A 9059-nucleotide genomic window follows, 5' to 3' on the forward strand; every position below is an offset into this window, starting at 1 on the left:
ACACAGACAGACACACAAGCAGAGAGAGACAACACAGAGACACACAGAGAGAGAGACACACAACATAGACACACAGAGACCCAATGCCTCTGTGTCGAGGCCTTAAATAGAGAGAGGGGGAGGGGGGCAGAGAGAGAAGTGGATCTGCTGGAGCAGAGAAATTAGCATGCCAATGAAAGACCCAACAAGACTGGTATATTTTAGAGAGAGTTGTGTGGAAATCCACCCTAAAGCGAACGAGGGAGAGAAAGAGCGAATGGACCTATGAGAGCCTGGTAAATTTTAGAGAGAGAAATAGGCCGTTTGAGAAAACAAAATTGAGCAAATTCTTTGGAAATGTAATGCAATGCAACACAGAGAGTCGGCTAAAACACAGTTAACGCATAGCCTGGTTGATTACGATCTCCAAAGATTGCTAAAATTAAATGTTAAGTGTGAAATTTGACAAACAGAGACACACAGAGAGAGCTGTGTGGAAATCCACCCCGAAGCGGCCTGGGTAGAGAAAGAGCGAATGGACCTCTGAGAGCCTGGTAAATTTTAGAGAGAGAAATAGGCCGTTTGAGAAAACAAGCCGTGTTGCAATCGAAACGTCGTATTCTATTATTTAATTTATTTTATTTCTACGTGACTTTACCGACAGAACCAAAGATTAATTCCTGCAGTCACGAAAGCTTCAAATCAGGTATTAATATAATCATCCACAGCCCTTTGTCAATACCATCGCTGGACGATGGCCTCCCCACGTCATGTCGGATCATGGGGGTTGTTTGACCATGCTCTACCGCACTCGTCAATGTGGGTTGGTGAAAGGAGAGGGTTCATATTCTTAGGTTTTTTCGGTAAAGTCACGTAGGTAAAAAAATAAAAAATTATAATCTAGAATTAATACCCTCTACGGGGAGAAATTACACCTATCTGTTAGAGTTTTTAACAGACAACGAGACAAGAAGTCACTTCTTCTCGAGACGCTGGCCTTCCTAAAGAGATGCTGAGATAACAAGGTAATACAAATATTGTTCATTGGAATTTCTCTCACTTGATACAGCTATCGTGCTGTGACGGTTCCACCTGAAGACGGAAGCTTGTGTTGCCCCCGAAACGTCGTGATTTTTATTTTATTTTTATTTTACTTTTATTAATTTAAATTTTTTTACCTACGTGACTTTACCGAAAAAACCTAAGAATATGAATCCTTGCAGTCACGAAAGCTTCAAATCTAGGAAGAAAGGAGAGGGCTCAGGTCGGGTTCAGATATCAACCACAACTGACATTGAGCCATGGTCAGGAATCAAGCTTCTATTGACAGGTGCATCGTACAATGTGCTCACCACTTCGTCTACCAGTCGATCCCCCAAATGATCCACATCCACCCACTTATATCAAACTACATTCGCTTCTCACCTGGGCCACCGGACGTAAATTTTCATCAATCCGTGAAGTGCAATCACTGCAAATTAACGTATATTATTATTATCAAGTAACACGGTGGAGGCGAAATGTACATTAACAATATATGATCGATTCCATGGTGAAAGTGCAACTCACGTAGCTATGTAAAATACAAAGCTTTGTACTCTTAGGTTTTTTCGGTAAAGTCACATAGGTAAAGCCCCCCCCCCACCGTTCCATTCCCTGGCTACCACATTCAGATAAGCCCCTCCCCCCCTCCCCCTTAACTTGTATTTAAGAGCTTGTCTCTTGGATTTTTCCTCACTTGATACAGTAAATTTAGCTGTGACGGTCTCACCTGAAGACGGATACTTGTGTTGCCTCTGAAACGTCGTGATTTAATTGATTTATTTTCAGTTATTATTTTATTTATTTATTATTATTATTATTTACCTACGTGACTTTACCGAAAAAACCTAAGAGTATGAATCATTGCAGTCACGAAAGCTTCAAATCTCGAACAAAGCTTTCTAGCTGCGTACTCATACTCTTATTGTTTTTTATTGTTTTTATTTTTTATTAATTTTAATTTCATTTTTTTACCTACGTGACTTTACCGAAAGAACTAAGAGTATGAATCCTTGCAGTCACGAAAGCTTCAAATCTAGAATTAATACCCTCTACGGGGAGGAATTTCACCTATCTGTTAGAATTTTTAACAGACAACGAGACAAGAAGTCACAGCTTCTCGAGACGCTGGCCTTCCTAAGGTCGTAACTCTTGGGACTTCTCTTCACTTGATACAGATATTTTGCTGTGACAGTTTCACCTGAAGACGGAAGCTTGTGTTGCCTCTGAAACGTCGTGATTTTTTTTCATTTTTTACCTACGTGACTTTACCGAAAGAACTAAGAGTATGAATCCTTGCAGTCACGAAAGCTTCAAATCTAGAATTTCTAGCTGCGCTTTATGAATGGGTGAAAGCGAGTGTCTGTTCAGTGTGTCTCATCAGAGCGGTGCATTCAGTGCTAGCTTAGGCTGGAGTGCAGTTAATGTTACTGTAAATGTTTTCATATCTAGAATGACAGCTCTAAAGCCCATGTCTGCGAGTGTGTATATAGTAAGCTGGATAATGGATGTGTGTGTGTGCACTATAAGCATCTTGAATGTGAGAAGAGAAATTGACATCCTATGGCAAATTCAGTTGGGAATACCTCACTGATATACGGTGAGCATTAAATACCATTATGTTGAAAACCCAAACAATCTTCCATCATTATACAACTCAATGTCATCTGCTTCATGCAGAAGTATGCGGTCACGTGCACTGAAGCATTTACCCATTCATTTAGTATATCTGTAAATACAGTACATCTTTTCCAATCTTCACAGCTTTTCTAATCTTCTTGGTTCTTTCGGTAAAGTCTACGTGACTTTACCGAAAGAACCAAGAAGATGAATCCCTGCAGTCACGAAAGCTTTAAATCGAAAAGCTTTTCCAATTTTAAAAGTTTGCGTGGAATATTTCTTCCAAAAAGTTTAAACGACATCCCAACATTGTTTGGGATGTACACTCGAGCAAGATTATTCCTGTAATGTGTCCTGAGAAATGCGAATACAGTATTTACATATAATTCATGCATAAATACATTCTCTACACGTAGAAAATGTTATTATTCAACGGCCAATGCGCCTTGTGGAACAATATCATCCAGCAGTACTGAATTTGTTCAAGCAAACTCGGAACCAGTTTTAAACCTTGTGGGTCTCATGGGCTAATGGGACGAAACATATGTATTTTGTATGTGGAGCATCCTTTATTTATTTTAAGAGCTGTAATGTAGCATCACGGCGCAAGAGTTCAGTCCGAGAGCCTGAGACAAAAATAACTTATTGGGGTTTTTTGGGGGGGATTTCACAAACTCCAGATGTTAACAAATGAGCAGAGCCATTACAACCCACCACATGGTCTCCAGAATTCCCTGCCTTGCGTTTTTTTTTCAAATGATCAAAATCGTATACTTATGCAACTCCTACATTGGCACAATTAATAAAGGACACGTTTTTGCATTCTTAAACAATGTGTACGGCGACACAACGCGCAGACCAAACGCACAGAGAGGATTTTTCCTTGTCGTTTTACTGGAAGATGAGTTTTTTGTTATTTTCCCAAAATCATTTTGTTTTCAAAGCAACTTACAGCGGATTAGGCTGCCCAAGGTTCATTGAAGGACCTCTTAGGAATGGGGTGGCAAATATTCGGAACGTTCTTTTGTCAAATTTATGTGAATGACTCATGAGCAACATTCCTGTCCCTTAGTCAGAAATTATATTATTAATGTCTTCAGCAGAGACATGTTTTCTCACTAAAAAGCAAAGGGAATTGGTGTTAATACATGTGGTGGAAATTTAGTTTGTATAAAATGGAAAGACGACTTTATATTCAACAATTTTGATTGGCAGGCTTAAATATCTGCTGCTAAAATTACCATCAAGAAGAAAGAGGAACAGTTCAAAAGGTATTATAGGTTGGTTTTAAAGAAGCTATTACCATTTTCCTGAGCTGAAACATGTGTTGGTGGTATTTGGCATCGCAGAGGAGAGAAAATACCAACCGATTTGTTGCATCAACTATTAAACTACAATTATTTTTATTTTACCATGTAAGGCCCACTGATCTATATAGCTCTTTTTCAGAAGCTACCTGGCCACAAATGACAGATCAACGAAGTGGCTTATCACGTGGAAATGTGCATGTTTATATGCCACTGCAGGCAGCTTCTCCACAGATTGTGACCTGAAAGAGGCCAACAGCTCCGATTAAATATTTCCCAGAAATCCTGTGTTGGCAATGAAATTCCAGAATTCCTTGCGTGCGTGTGGCTGTCTGAAAAACAAGTCTCTCCAATTTCCCAAAGGTCTTATTGTCAGCGTATGTGCACAACCGTGCGCCGGCTAGTGCCGTGTGGTGCACACAGAAAGGAATGCGGCCCTGGTTAAAGCATCTCCACTTAAACGACCGGCCGCTGAAAACCGTTGGAAGTGGTCCGAGTGAAGCGGAGACACATCTGGGTCCTCGTAGAGTACAGCTGGGATATCTGAGTATTAAGGTAATCGCTTACTCATTACCGATTATCGGTTCGATGACTCGACCGATCGGGTAACACGCCAAATAGATGGGGGGTGGGGGGGAGTGTGACGCTGCCGGGCTTTGTGATGTGTTTGTTATCAACAGCCACGTCGCGCTGGGGGTAGCGTAAAGGGGGTTTCCCGTTTTCGGGAGACAGGGTGTGGTTTCCATTTTTAAAGGGACCAGAGTAATCGACCATAAATAAAGCAGGCAATTAAACATGTTTGGTCGATAAATATACTTAATAGACTAATCGTCCCAGCTCTATTATAGACACTCACACACCAAAAGACAAAGCGGCTAGTGGGAGAATGCTGGGCGGACAGCATTGCCATCAACAAATGCAAAAACTGTGGACACCTTTTAACTTACGATTTTACAGATAATCTGCGGTAACTTTGTTTTCATGCATTCTGTTTAATCGCAAATCTGTTATCTCAGCGATGGACATGTTCCGAACTGCACAGACTGGAGTGTGTCTCGCAACCACCAGGCACCACGGTGGCTAGGAGATGTTCACTACCTCGCCTGGTATGCAGGAGGTCGTCGGTTCATCCCGACCCCTGACGCCCATATTTTTGAAGGTATGTTCTCCCCGTGGTCGCGTGGATTTTTCTCCGGGTCTTCCAGTTTTTCCCTCCACATTTAGAAACATGCTAACAATGTCCACATGATAAGCCACTTCATTGAACTATTATTTGTGACCAGGTTGATTCTGAAAAAGAGCTAAATAGCTCAGTGGGCCTTACCTGGTAAAATACAAATAGTTTATAGTTGATTTTACAAGACAGTACAGGGTTGAAACCGGTCATGTTGGCAGTTGTGGACTTGCAAAACTGTCTTGTTCATTATAAAACAGCTGGGGTGATGTGCCAGGAAAAAAAACTCAGCATTGTGCTTTTTCATCTATCAAAATGATACAACATTCCCTGCTTTCGGATAAATCCGATTCTTAAGTAAAATCTCAACACCCTAAAACTTATATGTGGCATGAGACGTACACAGCATGTGCAGCATCTGAGGAATCTTGGGTCAAGTAGCTTTTCAGCTGTGTGCCATCAGTTTTGACATGGGCTTCAGCCAAACTTTTTTTCAGAGTTCTATAGCTTCGTCACCGACTGAAGCTTCATCACAAGTTCGAGAGGGGGGTCCTCAATTTCAATGGCAGGTGTGGCAATCTTGATAACCGCGTGTGAGAACACACACCGGCTTACGGAGCACGTAAACATAACTTGGGTGGCCAAAGTTGCCGTTGATCAGTTGTGGAACTTGGAAAGTGAGGTATTAAAACAATGTACCGCACACGAGTGCACTGGCACTCTCTAATCTGGTGGACAAGTATCCTTGGATTGTTGATTCACTGGAGGATGAGGGTATCACCAAAATATTCTATTGATTATAACAATGCATCCTATACTACAGGGTGAGTCATGACTTTGGAAACATGGGACACTTCTGTTACCTGTTATTAGGCCTAATGGTGTATAAAGTGTTGTCTCCACCCAATCTAATCCACTCTACCTCTCTGGTCTCTCTACCATTGTCTGAAATGTCACGTATTCCGTAATTTTTACCTTTTTAAGGCAGTGTTATTAAGGAATGCCTTAAGTTATTTTCGATATCTGGGAAGAGCATTGCTTTTCCCAGGGAGTGACCTCAATAAGGCTGTAAACAGCCGCACGTATACATCTCTGTCTGGGCTCCTGGGCAGCAAATACATTGTGCACTGTGGGAGTGGGAGGAGGTGCACTACCACAACACACGAATTTGCATGACGCAGTGTTAATATAGCATACCGAGGCATACAATAGAAACACTCACACTTCAACATTGTTCAGAGAACTTCCGTAGTAATGTGTGAGATAAGGATGGGCGTTCGTCGATCGTTCACATGTGAATTCCACAGCCTGCAAAGCTACGGTGGGTGGACATCAATGTGACGCTATTGGACGTCCACACAGCTGATCGAAGAAAAGCTGTACAGCAAAAAAAGACATTTTCCACTTTGGAGTGTTGAAAGCTGTGGAGTGTTGAAAGCTTTGCAATGAGTAGGGAAAACCACAAAATTTCTATCGCGGACAGAAGCTCGGGTGAAAATGACCTACAGAAGATCTGATTGGTTAGGCAGACGTGTGAGATGCATTAATTCGTAAGTTTAATTGATTCTGACGCGCATGATATATGAGAATAATTATGCGAGTATTTATGGTGTACACATGCATCTCACACGTCTGCCTATTGAATACGAATGCTATATTTCAGCTAAAACGGAGTAAAAACCGTGCTTGTGCGAGCGACGACAACAAGCATACTATAGGTGCAGTAGGCATTGTGGGTAGTGGAGGGTAGTGCAACTCTGTACTCTCCCCACCGTCCACAACCCACACACTGACCAGTGTGGTGAAGTATGCTCATTTAAGCCTCACTGCCTGCATGGCTTCAGGAGGCACTCACCCAACAGTGGACCGCATATGTCAGGATACAAATCACCAGTACAGTGCTGGCGTGTCAGCATGTGATTCAATGAAGCCAGCGTGGGGTATCTGTTTTTTTTATTCAACAATCGAAAAAAAACATCAAAGAGGGAAACACAGAGGTCATGAGCGCATAACGAACCCGGAGCAATATATCCTCAAATTAGGGACCGATTGGAGACACTTGGGCTCACTGCCCTACCACAGTAGGAGCAGCGATGGGGGGGAGGGGGGGAGGGTAATTATGTAACCAAACAAAACCGGACATAAAATAATATCAGCGCGATGCCCGAGTTTATCATTCTTGTTTTTGCCTCGGAGGCAACGGTCGTCATGTGTTTGCAATAATCTTTCAGTGTGAAGAGTCCGTGCCAGCGTGGGTTATTTAAAAACTGTATATATGTGGGTTACTAACTCTCTTCAAGACACCCCTGAAATCCACGTGGGCAGCAGCACTGACCCCCCCCCCCCCCCCCACGTTCTCTCCACTCACGCGCAATGCACACAGCGTAAGCGCAGAGGTGCCCCGCAGCTGCGGACCGTATCTCGTGACCCGAATTTTAAAGGGTTCAAATATTTCTTGCATTAAATATGCGACATCACCAAACTATTCTGACGCTGTCCTGGGCAGGTTCCCACAGGCCAGGCTCTAAGCTTGGTGTGGTCGCAGAATCATGTAAACACATCCGTGACTCATACACGAAACAGTAATTGAAGTTGTCTCTTAGATAAATGTGGCTCTGTGGTTTATGGGAAATAACGCTTTCTGTTTACTTAAGGCTATTAAAAGACAAAAATGTATTTTTCGCAAAATAGCTACGTAGTGTGCTGGCACGCAGCGTAGGAATCCATGTTATAAGCACATATAAGCCTCGCAAGTATGGTAAATATGTCTATTATGTTAATAATTTGCACCTGACCTAAAAGTGACTGTCACGTTTCCACTTTATTCCTCATTTCATAATAATTGAATCATTTGCAGCAGCTTGTCAATCTACTGCTGGATGAAGACTTGCCCACGCAGTGCCAGTGATGGGGATTATTGGACCATACATCACCACACCGATCAGTGCAAGTTGGAGAAGAGGGGTCCAGTAATGGTTAAGATACCACTCATCAGGGAGGGTTAGCCTTGGCCAGGAATCGATCTCAGGTTTCCGGGTTAACACCGGTGTGCGAACCACTTCGCCACTGCTCTCGGCTTCGCAACCGCACCCATTGCAGAACCACCTGACACATTTATATAATAAAACAAACTGTGGATGCAATACATTATAAATAGGGTATTATATACAACAGCACACCATTAAGCAAACGTTCACATAAACAGCATTTAATTGGCTGGGAAATGCTTCGCAAATGAAACAAAAATTCATGGTGCAAATGTCATCGAATTTGCCCGGTGTGGTGTCCACACTTGGGAGGTGGATGGACAGCCGCGCACGGTGCAGTGTCATGCATCTTGCTGTGAGTATGTGATTAAAAACTGAACATCTGTGAAAAAGAGCTTTATAGATCTCGATTTAAAGCTTTCGTGACTGCAGGGATTCATCTTCTTGGTTCTTTCGGTAAAGTCACGTAGAAGGGAAGTAATAAAAGAATAAAAGTAAAACATATTACTTCCCTTCTACGTGACTTTACCGAAAGAACCAAGAAGATGAGCTTTATAGATCATCGGATTCCTTCAGTATAATTAAATAGTCTTATTCTGATAGGATAACGTACGATGCAAATACATAGTCTGATTATGAAAACCACTCTGTCCGTGCTGCATACTTGCCAAACATACCGAGTTGAGCGTTAGACTGACGGTTTTTAAATCCATTTTACTGTGCACGGATTTTGTAAAGCTGATCATTCCGTTTCTTTAAAGTTGAGATTTTTTTACTCTTTTTTATGAATCGGTACTCTATGCAATAAATTTGCTTCAAAATTGGCAGCCTCCCCCTTAGATCATGCTGTGAAAAAAGTCCATTGCTGAAAACGTCACCTTTTGTATACTTTTCCTTTTTAGGCAACCGTGTTATTGACGAATGTATTGTGTTTTTAAGTATATGCTTGTG

General features: G+C 42.0%; 1 long non-coding RNA gene across 1 annotated transcript; it reads left to right on the top strand.

The window, feature by feature from the left end:
- The first annotated feature begins 4449 nt into the window (after positions 1-4449).
- On the top strand, positions 4450-8470 carry LOC133346909 (uncharacterized). Its single transcript, XR_009755658.1, has 3 exons — positions 4450-4502; positions 5016-5106; positions 7979-8470. It is a non-coding gene; the product is annotated as an uncharacterized LOC133346909 (long non-coding RNA).
- Positions 8471-9059: the final 589 nt, after the last annotated feature.

The sequence above is a fragment of the Lethenteron reissneri genome, chromosome 25 (genome assembly GCF_015708825.2).
Source record: "Lethenteron reissneri isolate LAM-NWPU_2019-01 chromosome 25, ASM1570882v1, whole genome shotgun sequence".
Classification (NCBI taxonomy): Eukaryota; Metazoa; Chordata; class Hyperoartia; order Petromyzontiformes; family Petromyzontidae; genus Lethenteron; species Lethenteron reissneri.